Source organism: Nicotiana sylvestris, chromosome 9, assembly GCF_000393655.2.
Source record: "Nicotiana sylvestris chromosome 9, ASM39365v2, whole genome shotgun sequence".
Taxonomy (NCBI): Eukaryota; Viridiplantae; Streptophyta; class Magnoliopsida; order Solanales; family Solanaceae; genus Nicotiana; species Nicotiana sylvestris.
In genome coordinates, this window is record NC_091065.1 from 30,757,401 (window position 1) to 30,770,948 (window position 13,548).

Genomic DNA, 13,548 nt, shown 5'->3' on the forward strand with positions numbered 1-13,548 from the left:
AAAAAAATGTCAAACTCGCAGTCAACACGTAAACACATTGACAATGATCTCAGTTACCACAATGAAAATGAGAACATTGCACCAGGAAACATTGTACCCCCACTGGCCTCGATTGAATTCCGGTTGTAGATCCAATTGATGTGAGTTTGCATCTAGACATAAATGGAAATTTGGCCGTCGATCCCGAAAGCAGTGTTTGCAGGGGTACCCGATCAACTACTCAGAACACACATGGCGGTGAAGATGGCGGGATCAACTTGCGGGTGATCATCAAAATATTGCAGGCCCAACAAGAAGCAATAGCCCAGCTCCAAAATCACAACCAGACACTGAGCAGGGTCGAATTCGAGCAATCCTAGGAAGTCATACATAGGGTTGAATCGGCTTCGAGGAAATCAAATGAGAAGGAATCGGAGACCAGTCCTGCTATCATAAAGATGCTCGAAGAATTGACAAAGAAAAATAGATATTGAGGAAAAGAAGATCGATGAAAATGATAAGAAGGTGGAACCTATAACTCTAGGGTCGACCAAATCCACCGGCATCACCGATATTAAAGGGACTAGATTCCAAAAAGTTTATACAAAAACCTTTCCCCCAAAATGTGGCTCCAAAGCAAATCCCCAAGAAGTTCTGTACGCCCGAGATTCCTAAATATAACGGGACGACTGATCCAAATGAACACATCATCTCATACACGTGTTCTATCAAAGGAAATGACTTGGAAGATGACGAGACTGATTCCATCTTGCTGAAGAAATTCGGGGAGACTCTATCGAAGGGTGCTATGATATGGTATCATAATTTACCAGCTAATTCTATTGACTCGTTTGCTTTGCTTGCAGATTCTTTTTTAAAGGAATACGTCGGGGCTATCAAGGTCGCAACCAGGAAGTCGTACGTTTTTAATGTAAGGAAGAAGGACAGCGAGATGCTCAGGGAATTCGTATCTCGATTCCAAATGGAACGGATGGATTTGCCACGGTAACTGACAGTTAGACTGTTCAAGCTTTTACTCAAGGTCTCAACATTCGATGTTTAGTGGCTTCACAACAGTTAAAGCAGAATTTGATTGGATACCTAGCTATTACTTGGGCTGATGTACACAACCGGTACCAGTCGAATATCAGGGTCAAGGATAATCAACTGGAGCTCCTTCTAGGTCTGTTTATCCTACCAAGCCCATAAATAAAACCAAAAGAGATATCAACCAAGAACCAAGGTCGTATAGAGTTCGGGATTAACCGTATAAAGGAGACTGTAGAGGCAACAGATCTAGGCAAAATTTGCACAGATTGAGATGAGAAATGATCGAGGCCAACTTTAATATGGACGCAGATGCCATCATATTGGCCACTGGATGCATCAAAGATACCAAGTGGCCTCGACCTTTGCAAATTGATCCAGCACGAAGGGATTCTAACTAAATATGCAAATATCATGGCATACATGGACACATGACGGAGGATTGTTGGTAATTAAGGGAGGAAGTAGCCCGTTCGTTCAACGACGACCATCTTCGAGAATTTATAAGTTACCGAGCTAAGAACCACTTCAGAAATAGAGATTCCAACAAACAAAACGAACAAGAAGAACCACAACATGTCATACATATGATCATCAGAGTTGTCGATATTCCCGAAGGTCCATTGATGAAATGTACCAAGGTGTCAATCACAAGAGAAAAATGGACCCGAGACTACTTACTAGAGGGGACTCTATCTTTCAACTATGAGTATGCAGAAGGAATCATTCTACCTCATAATGACGCACAGGTAATCTTTGTACTTATGAATAAAACTAGAGTTAAACGTGTGCTAATTGATCCAGGTGGCTCGGCAAATATCATACGATCAAGGGTCGTAGAACAACTCATCCTGGAAGACCAGATTGTACCAACAGATCGAGTATTGAATAGATTCAACATGGTTTGTTGTTACACCCATGTTTTCGTACGTGGAGGTACACCACAAGTAAATTTATGTAAGATCAGAAATGAAATGTTACGTCTCGCATTTTCGTACGCTGAAGTTTCATCGTAGTTAATCGACGTGAATTCGAGAATGAGATTTATTTTGGGATTATAAATATCACGCCATTTCAAACAAGGGATAAGTAAATTCGTGAAGGCGAGAGGGTAAGCAAAAAAAATGAGTTTCATCGATGTTTGGCATTTTGGAATAAAATACGACCCGAGCTAAAATACCTGGTATTTATGGACTAGTACCATGCAAGGTACCATATGATCATGGTCGTATGATGTATAAAGTATATTAAAAATAAGTAGAATTTTTAGTAATTTGAGATAATTTTTTATTACGCGGGTAGTTGGTTAATTACCCGGTAACGGGACATTATCTAATTAACTAATAAGGGGATAACGATTAATAATTTCAATGTGGCAGCAAGAAAGCTTACCAGGCATATGGCTAATTAAGTCATATAAGGTTAGGGGCCACCTAGCATCTACGTGTAAAACAATAAATCACTATAGGTGTATGTAAAAGTATAGTTTCTTTTAAAAATTTCATCTCTTTTAAAAGTTTAACTCAACCTTGGGCAGAGATCAAAACTGAAATGAAAAGACTTGCCTCCTCATTCTTGATATTCAACAGCGAGAACGCTAAGCTGATCTGAAAAGAAAAGGCTTCCAACAAAATTTTGCAAACAATTCCAACGAGAATTGTTAGATCCGTAGCAACGTCAAAAATTTGTGGTTCAAAAGGAGTATGGTACAATCGATTCCAAGAATATTATATGGATTTTTTCCTACTCCAGGTATGTTAAGGCTATCCCTTCTTTCTTTTTTGCATGATCTATACGACACGAATGAAACGAGCGAGACGCACCAGTCTCAACCATTTAGTAGGAAACATATTACATCTTGTAAGAGTAGTGGTGTAGTTGGTGCTTCTGTAACACGTTGTTCGTGTATTGGAGATACTAAAGGAGCTATTCTAAAGCTGGCTCATAGAATTACTGAAATTTAAGTCACATTAGAAGTAGTATCCAAGTTTATAGAGAACAACTCCATATTTTACTATGAAAGTTTGGAGACAATCTTGCATGAAATTTATCTTTCTACAAAAAAAAAAATCTTACATGTAATTTGGCTAATGACTAATTGATCGGTGCCTGAAGGATTGCTTAATACCTTAAGATTCTAGAAGGAATTTTGTCTATTATTGCATATCAAATATAGTCATTCAAGTGTAAAATCAAAGTTAAATGGCTTTTCACCATATTAACATTTCTCAGCATGGGTATATTCTCTCTTTCTGTGTAACTGATTGACCTTGAAATTCCTCCACCTTGATCTTGATTAGCCTTATTTGGTGTCAGTACTGTAATTAGCCTTAATCTTTTATACATGAAGTTTGAAAGTTCAATTTGCTTATTATCAAGACTAGTGGATCAAATTTCATAAATGACTCTATTCGTAGAAGTATTAGAGATGTCTATGTTCTTGAATTCCCATATATGTTATTATTCTATCGTCTGTTCATGGGTCTCAGAAAATATGTAAGTTGATAAAGTATTTTCCATGAAATTAATCAGAGGTATAATGGTCTTATGACATTCTAAGAGATTTTATTAACGTACTTCTCATGCATTGCATTCATTTACATGTGCATTCACCCATGACTCAGAAGATGTTATATACGCGTATATATGTATATGGGATATGAGAAAATATTACGGAGTTATATACGCACCACCACCTGATCAGCTAGTATACGATGATGCTGTTGCCCACAGTGGTTAAAATATGACTCAGACGATGTTATATAAGTATAAAGTATATATATATATATATACATATATATATATATATATATGTATATGTATATGTATATGGGATATGGGAAAAGATTACGGCTATACGCACCACCACCTAATCAACTGGTATACGTTGATGATTCTGCCCACAGTGGCCGTATGATATGATGGCATGCCCTCAAAGGCTGATGATGTTATGAGACATGTACCTATGCATGACATGACATTCATACGCATATGCATGACGCTAAAAGTATTTCATGATTTATAGAGTTATTCGGACTTACAGGTTGAATCAAGTACTCTATATTTCTTCCATGTCTGTTATGTACTTATTTATGTGCCTTACATACTCTATACATTTTTGTACTGACGTTCCTTTTACCTGGGGACACTGCGTTCCATGCCCGCATATCCCGATAGACAGGTCGAGAGCCCTCCAAGTAGGCTATCAGCTCAGCGGAAGATATTGGTACGCTCCATTTGCTTCGGAGTTGCTTGTTTGGCTGGTATGATTTAGATGTGTATTGTTTGGTATGGCAGGACTTTGTCCCGGACATTATGACATTCATTTACTCTTAGAGGCTTATAGACATATGTCATATACGTGAAAGATTGTACGGCCTTGTCGGCCTATGTTTTGAGTTTATAAATGATTATGTTGACCTATTAGGCTCGTATGTCATGTGTATATGGTAATGTAATAAGAAATATACATTACGTTGGTACTCAGTTGAGTAAGGTACCGAGTACCCATCGCAGTCCATTGGTTTGGGTCGTGACAAAAGTCGTATCAGAGCAGTTCTGTCCTAGGGAGTCTACAAGCCGTGTCTAGTAGAGTCTTGTTTATGGGTGAGTCGTGCACCACACTTATAAGCAGGAGGTTCAGGGTATTTAGGACTGTCACTTTTTCTTCTTACTCTAAATCGTATGATAAAGCTCACTTATAAGAATTCAAGTCCGGAACTTCTATTCATAATAAGACGATGCCTTCAGAAAGACGATCGATAAGAGATACAGCTATGGAATTACTGATTTAGAGGAACTCGATTTTTCATCTTGCTTATGATAAGTAAGGTCTTTAGCAAATCATGGGTGTACTGAAAGGTGTAAGCCTCTTGATAAGATAACTTAAGGCAAGAATATTTTTCCACGTTTATGGTAAAAGACAATGCTTTTAAGAAGTAAAAGAAGCAAGGTGAAGAAGGGTACGAGGCGCCCAGTTAATGAAGATTATCGGTATTACAGTTTCGGTAGAAAAATATAAGTATTAAGAGTTACCCTCAATAGTAACAGAGATATGTACAATTGGTCGTACCCATCTTAGTTATGCCCTATGGGGGCTAACAAGTATATTTTAAGAAAATGACAGAATATCACGATCCGACTAAGGTTAGAGTAAGACAAAATGGTAGATGAATTATTTGCGTTAGTTGATATTTCCGAAGGATATTGCAATTGTGCTAATAGATCTCCTTGTGAGACACCCAGATGGTGCATACTAAAATAGTACAACTAGATATGAGTACTATAAAGATTTGAACTAGAAACTTTGAAGGGATAAGTATTACCTTAGTAGGGCTCCCATCCTAATGGAGGAAGAATATTAGGCTGCCCGAAGAGCCAGTAGATGGAGGAAGGGAAGGTAAAAAGCGAAAGAATGTCTTGTTAAAATTTTCAAGATAACGTGATAAATAGAAATATTAGCAGGAAAGTACGAAGAGGGATAACAAAGAATTATGAGTGAGATACATGAATGGCAACAGTAGAGTGTTACAGAATCTAAAATAAAATAAAGAAGGAGATAGGAGGTGATGGGCCTTAAGACAACAAGAGAATATAGGTCATACAGTCATATCCTCACTTCGAGAAATAAGTTCGCGATTCTAATGTGATTAACAGAAGAAAATTAGACCCAGAGTAATAGAAAACAGTATGGATTGGTGAAAAAGATAAATTAAACATGAATTAAGGACTAAGTGATTTGACAATAGTCGGCATCATGAGAATTTCAGATTTCGTTCCAGCAATAGTAGAATAGACAATAGAAGAAGATTCGGGAGAAATTCGGAGAATGGTCATTCAGAAAAATGCTTCCCTAAAGCAAGTAATGGGAGCAAAGTTAATCTTAAGGGACTGTATGTAACAATTACATTAAGTGTCACCCTGGTGGGAAGGAATTTTGTTGTCCTTGGTATAAAAAGATTATCGCAAGGCGCGTAAGGGTCATCGACAAAGTGAAAAGATGCCAGAGATGAAGAGGTAAAACATATAAACATAGATCATCATAGAACTAAATCTTAGTACTCCCCTAAAAGAGGGGGGAGAATATGGAGTGATGTGGCATTAATACAAAATTAAGTTGTTCTAGTAACTATGGAATGGTAAAGGAAGAGCGCGAAAAAAAATGAGAAAGGAATGAGATTGCACTTATCTGAATCCTACAGATATGCTATTATTAAAGAATGTTATGTAAGCGCGACGTCGGAGAATGAAACTAAGAGTTCCTGCCCGGGAGGTTATTGATAAATAAGGAGTCGGTGCAAGAGGTACGTTAGACAAAGGAAGTAACCCAAGAGAGGTTACGCGGAATATGGATATGAGAATGGGACGAATGAGTAGTTAGCAGTTGATTTAGGAAGAGCCTAGTTATGGCTAGACAAGAAGGTACAGACAAATCAACAGATCGTGCCAGATAAATATAGTGAAACCCAACATAGTGAATTCAGCCTCGCAGTAATGTCATTGTAATACTTGACAAATATTCAGATAGGAGTTGGGGTAGTTAAAAATACCATATGAGTGTTACGGAAATAAACAAGAATGCCACTGGGAAGACAATCGGAATATCAGCTCAGAAGCAACCCTACAAGCACAAGGGCATGGAAGTATGTAACTACGGATAATTATAGGCGAGGAAGGATATCAAAAGGTTCGTCGAGTATACAATGTATAAGCTCATAGCTTTACAAGAGTTGGAGGGTCCTCCCTAAGTACTATAATGAAAGACTAGCCGAGGAAGTAAGGAAGAAGACTTCAACCTAATCTCAGTGACCTAAAGAGGAAATGGTCTTTTAACAACAACATCACTACAATGTTATATGCACTCCATAAATAAAAAGTGGCACCTACCATGGCTAATGAACGGGAAGTAAAATCAGAAGTAATATTCAAGATCATATGAGCTGTATGGAATTCATATATGTGTGGGCACTAAGATAAGTTAAGTATGAACGCAACAAGGGGCAAAAAGACCAGGAAAAGTAATTGCTTACGTTTGAAGAAAGTTGAGATGGAATGAAAGGAATTATTTGATCAATGATCCAGATCTAGTTACATTATGAATGCACTTAAGATGAATCACATTAGGATGCTATGAACTACGATTATAGAAGTACTGTATCACCCCTCAGTCGATCAGGAAAATGACTTCAAATATTCCTCGATGCAACATAAGCCCTAGTGGCAATGTATTACGTAAGAAGTTTCAAGTTATTAATGGAAGATCATAGATCAACATTAAGGTTAATCGACAATGAAAGATACAAAGTACGAGATGAGATTAGGCCATCAGCCTTAAGATGAATAGTAATGAAGAAGCGTTAAAAGACATAGCTTTATGCATATTTGATAAGCAACGAGAGTAACTTGGAGTTTGGTCACAGACCTCAGTAACAATAAATCAAAGTAAGAGTTATGGTATTGTATGACCTACTTAGAGGTACTAAAGCTAACGAAGCCAAATGATAGCTTGACGTAATTTTGTATATGTTCATAAAATGAGGCCGAGAGATTGGCTAAGAGCTAGAGGAAAGAGAAGAGAAGAGTCAGGCGCATATACAAAGTTAGAGTCATAAAGGTTGCATGATGGAAGGTAGCAATAGTTACGAGATTAGAAGGATTCCGACTACAAGTCGTGGTGTGAGAAAGAGGCTAAAAAGGGGGAATGCCCTGGCCTTTGAGATTCATTCACAGAACAGTTGCCTAGATAGCAAGGCGAGTACTAAAGTATTCACAAGACCTATGGGTTATGAGAATGATAAGTACATCATCCAACATTCGAGGACGAATTTTCCAAAGGGGGAATGATGTTACACCCATGTTTTTGTACGTGGAGGTACACCACAAGTAAATTGATGTAAGATCAGAAATAAAATGTTACGTCCGGCAATTTTTTACGCTGAAGTTTCATCGTAAGTTAATCGACGTGAATTTGGGAATGAGATTTATTTTGGGATTATAAGTATCACGCCATTTCAAACATGGGATAGGTAAATTCGTGAAGGTTATAGGGTAAGCAAAAAAAAATGAGTTTCATCGAAGTTTGGCAGTTTGGAATAAAATACGACCAGAGCTAGAATACCCGATATTTATGGACTAGTACCATGTAAAGTACCATATGATTATGGTAGTATGATTTATACAGTATATTTAAAATAAGTATACTTTTTAGTAATTTTAGATAATTTTTAATTACGCGGGTAGTTGGTTAATTACCGGGTAACGGGACATTACCTAATTAACTAATAAGGGGCTATTCTAAAGCTGGCTCATTGAATTAGTGAAATTTAAGTCACATTAGAAGTAGTATCCAAGTATAAAGAGAACAACTCCACATATTACTATGAAAGTTTGGAGACAATCTTGCATGTAATTTAGCTTTATACAAAAAAACAATCTTACATGTAATTTGGCTAATGACTAATTGATCGGTGGCAGAAGGATTGCTCAATACCTTAAGATTCTAGGAGGATTTTTTTCTATTATTGCATATCAAATATAGTCATTCAAGTGTAAAATCAAAGCTAAATGGCTTTTCACCATATTAACATTTCTCAGCATGAGTATATTCTCTCTTTCTGTGTAACTGATTGACCTTGAAATTCCTCCACCTTGATCTTGATTAGCCTTATTTGGTGTCAGTACTGTAATCAGCCTTAATCTTTTATACATGAAGTTTTCAAGTTCAATTTGCTTATTATCAAGGCCAGTGGATGAAATTTCATAAATGACTCTATTCGTAGAAGTATTAGAGATGTCTATGTTCTTGAATTCCCATATATGTTATTATTCTATCGTCTGTTCATGGGTTTCAGAAAATATGTAAGTTGATAAAGTATGTTTCATGAAATTAATCAGAGGTATAATGGTTTTATGACATTATAAGAGATTTTATTACCGTACTTTTCATGCATTGCATTCATTTACATGTGCATTCACCCATGTCTCAAACGACGTTATAAACGCGTCTATATGGATATATATATGTATATGGGATATGGGAAAATATTTTAGTGTCACCACCACCTGATTAGCTTGTATACGATGATGTTGCTCACAATGGCTGAAATATGACTCAGACGACGTTATATATGCGTATATATGTATATATATGTATATGGGATATGGAAAATAATTATGGCGTTATATATGCACCACCTTCTAATCAGTTGGTATACATTGATGATTCTACCCACAGTGGCCGTATGATATGATGGGATGCCCTCAGAGGCTGATGATGTTATGAGATATGTACCTATGTATGACATGACATTCATACACATATGCATGACGCTAAATATATTTCATGATTTACAGAGTTATTCAGACTTACAAGTTGAATCAAGTACTCTATATTTCTTCCATGTCTGTTATGTACTTATTTATGTGCCTTACATACTTGGTACATTTTTTGTACTGACGTCCCTTTTGCCTGGGGACACTGTGTTTCATGCCCGTAGATCCCGATAGACAGGTCGAGAGCCCTCCAAGTAGGCTATCAGCTCAGCGGAAGATGTTGGTGCACTCCATTTGCTTCAGAGTTGCTTGTTTAGCTGGTATGATTTAGACGTTTACTGTTTGGTATGGTGGGACTCTGTCCCGACCTTTATGACATTCATGTACTCTTAGAGGCTTGTAGACATATGTCGTGTACGTGAAAGATCGCACGGCCTTGTCGGCCTATGTTTTCAGTTTATAAATGATTATATTGACCTATTAGGCTCGTATGTCACGTGTATGTGGTAATGTAAAAAGAAAGATATGTTACATTGGTACTCGGTTGAGTAAGGTACCGGGTGCCCGTCGCGGTCCATTGGTTTGGGTCATGACACTTGTGAAACAACTAAGGCATAAATAACATTGCCGGTGAACATTGCTGGTACTATCTTAGAAACCATGTTCTTTATAATCGAAAGGGATATGCAATACAACGCCTTGTTCGGGAGACCATGGATCCATACCGTGAGGTTTGTGCCTTCAACCATCCACCAGGTATTAAGATTTCCAACAATAGAGGTGATAAAAATGGTTCGATGTAGTAATTCCGATCTCAACACTCTCATCAACAAAAGGGCTCAAGTTCGAAAGCAAAATAGGGAGCCAAATATCTATTATCGGAGCTAGCTTCAACCCAATCGGACGAGCAAAGGATTAACGAAGATGATGACTTTGGGTTTCCTCGATATTGTATTTCCCCCGATGATTCCAACGTTACCAAGTCAACGGTCGAAGAACTTGAGCAGGTCATGGTAATTGAACATCTGCCGGATCGGAAGGTATACCTGGGCATGAGATTAACTCCCGATCTTAGGGAAAATTTATTCAATTTCTTACAGCTAAGATGAATTTGTATACAGTGAATCTGGGGGCCCGAATTCCCCGTCATAGAGACATCTCGCATTCATGCCCCTTGAAGCGCGAAGCCGAGGTAGAGACTCATCCTCGAGGTTTGTCTAGAGCTGATCCGAAGGGTATTGCATAATGCCGCAGGCTACAGCGAGCGAGGGGGAAGTTCCCAAAGTCATGCGACTCGACCTGACAAGACCAGCCTATATGAGGCCTATTTACAAGATGTCACATCTAGCCATCCTATCTCTGTGATGGTTAATGCGTTTTGTATTATAAGAAATGCCTCTCCTATATAAAGGGGATCCCCACCACTTCGTGGGGGGACTGATGTTGCTCCATTTCTCCACAAATGCAATAATATCTCTCTCTTTCTTTTCTTCTAAGTTGTTCGTTCTCACTGGCCCGAGGCCGCTTTAGCATTTATCATTCTCTTATTTGTTCTACACTACATTGCTCAATATTGGTAACATAGAGCCTTGCTCGATCATATCTCTGCCTGTTATCCCATTCCCGACTGCCCTATATAGCTCGAGCTCGGCTCGAACCTTAGCCCCGAGGTCCTCGTCGACCGGCTTTGCATCCGGGCAACAAGCCCCTTCAGTTTGATTACTGCCTCGTTTTAGCTAGCTTTTCATCATTATACTTAACATCCTTAGCATCAACTGCTCTAACAACTAGCTCGGGAATAGATCACATATTTTTAGAATCCCATTTACAAATTTAATTGTTGTTATCATTTTCATGATAAAAAGTTTGGCGCCCACCGTGGGGCTAAAAATAATAGTGATTATTTTTTTGCTGGTTTCATTGCAGAAATGCAAGTTATCTTTCACACTTCTTCTTGCCCAGAATATTCACTTTCAGGGTAGGACGACTGTCTCGGCTAGCAAAATGAGAAGCCGAAACCTCAAAAGCGACGGAGAAGAGGACACGACCAACTTAGAGTCCAGTGCACCCTCGGGTTCAATCCGATCGAAATGGAGGGGTCCCCAGCATAGTGTCCACATGATTATCGGAGGAACTAGTGATCTCCGATGACCCAAATCCAAACGAAAGAAAACATCCGCTACAGAAGAGGGACTGGCCCGAAAACGCTTATCGAAAGAAACCATCATATTCAGTGAAGATGATCTCGAGGCCATGGGGTAACTACATAACGATGCACTGGTGATCTCGTTTCTCTTAAACAACAAAAGGATAAAGCACGTGCTTATGGACCCAGGCAGTTCGGCCAACATAATCAGGTCAGAAGTAGTAGAACAACTGGGGTTCCTCAATCAAGTTATTCCCATCCCTCGAATCCTCCACGGCTTCAACATGATCGGAGAAGAAATGAAAGGAGAAATCACCCTCCCGATCAACACGTCTGGTACTACCTAGAACACTGAGTTTCAGGTCATCGAAGGCGACATGAGATACAACGCCTTGCTTGGCAGGCCTTGGATACACATTATAAGGGCAGTGCCCTCGACCTTGCACCAGGTGATAAGATTCCCCACAAGGGATGGCATCATGATGATATATGGAGAACATCAGGCAGCAAGGGAAATGTTTGCGGTCCACCATGAGACGCCAACCCCCATATACTCAACCTCAAATGAGGAGAGAAGCATGCAGACTCTTGGAGCCGACGAGGAAGATTTCTTCGCCCCCTGAACTTTCGTCGCCCCTAAAGAATCAGATGCGACCAAGTCGACAGTCGAAGAGCTGGAGTAGACCATTCTGATCGAGAATCTCGCGGATCGCAAGGTATACCTAGGAACGGTGCTGACCCCCGAACTTAGGACATGGTTTATTAAATTTCTTAGTAACAATATCGATTGTATTGCTTGGTCCCACCTAGATATGACAGGTATCCCACTAGAAATAACCTCCCACCGGCTGAGCATCGATCCCAAATTCAAACCCATAAAGCAAAAGAGGAGACCGCTGTCCGAGGTAAAACATGCCTTCTTAAAAGAGGAGATAGCGAAACTTCTTAAAATTGGATCCATTAGAGAGGTAAAGTATCCCGAATGGCTCACAAAGCCCTTACAATGCAACTCCGAGTTCATGGGAAGCGGTCTTCAAGCTTAAACAAACTCGAAAACTCGGAGACTCTCGCCAATCGCCATGCACTGGAAAATTTAAAACTGTAAGACCCCTAGCGGGCAGACTCTGCATAACCAGATCTATTCTATGTCATACAAACTATAAGACCTCAATAGGCATAACAAACTGTAAGACCTCAACAAGAATGGCAAACAATAAGACTTCAACAGGCATGAAAATCCCAAAGTTTAGGCTATACGTCGCATTTGTAAGAATCCGTAAAGGGCATACCCTCGATGTAGACACCTAAACTATCACTTGGGAATAAAAAATGGTACGACCAAACGCATATGACTACGATCAAAATGGCTGATATAGCCAAAATAATGCGACTCAGGGACGCCCGACTGTCGCTAAAAATTGTAGGCCACTACTTCGAATATACATAAAAAACAACCGGTTAAAACATGCTTCCCTCAATAGGCAAAAACGAGCTCTGACCACATCGGCTCTAAATCGCAAAGTGTTGATCTACTCGACCTATGAGCTATGAACCTTAAAAGGTGCTCAAAACATCGCCAACAATGACTTGAAATCAAGGTTATTCTAGAACTGAAGAGGGGTCAGGCAAAACTACTCTAAAAGACCTTAACGAGCGGGAACAAAGCCTACAAAAAATGCCTAAGGGCATGGCATAAATGCCATCATCACTAGCCAAGCAAGACTTCATGCCACGCGCCTGTAAGGCCATCTCGACTCAAAGCACAGAAGGCCATCATCATCTGCCCATGCGGGCAGGAAAGAACTTGAGGGTTAATTACAGCTCGAGTCGCAACACGACTCGGAGATTGGACCCAAAATAGTTAAAAACAGCGAATGCCCAAGGGCACGGGACAAAAAACTGTCGTCGTCCGATCACGGAGGAAAGTGGAAATCAGTAAAGCTCGGGACAAACCCAACCTGGAGACTCAATGTAAATGGATGAGCAAAGGCACAAGACCCCCCACGACAATTCTCATAAGAGGCCGTATCAACTAGCCTAAACGGGCAACAGAGCTACGTTGCGGGTCTAAAGTTCTTTCGCCAATAAAGGGAATGGAGTCATGA